Genomic DNA, 325 nt, shown 5'->3' on the forward strand with positions numbered 1-325 from the left:
ACCAGTGACACAGAGACTGGACCGAAAACCTTCGAATGTCGAGGTGGGTAGTCCCTCGTCATAACATCGGCGAAATGTTGATCGGTGGGCACATGTAGAACTCGAACACGACCAAGTGCGACGTGCTCCCTGACGAAGTGAATGTCGAGCTCAATATGCTTCGTCCGTCAGTGATGGACAGGGTTGGCAGCGAGGTACACCGCGGAGACGTTGTCACAGTAGACAAGCGTCACCTTGGTAACCTCACATAGCAACTCCTGAAGTAGCTGTTGTAACCAAGAGCACTCCGCGACGGCGTTGGCCACAGCCATTTACTCAGCCTCGG

The sequence above is a fragment of the Triticum aestivum genome, chromosome 5A (genome assembly GCF_018294505.1).
Source record: "Triticum aestivum cultivar Chinese Spring chromosome 5A, IWGSC CS RefSeq v2.1, whole genome shotgun sequence".
Classification (NCBI taxonomy): Eukaryota; Viridiplantae; Streptophyta; class Magnoliopsida; order Poales; family Poaceae; genus Triticum; species Triticum aestivum.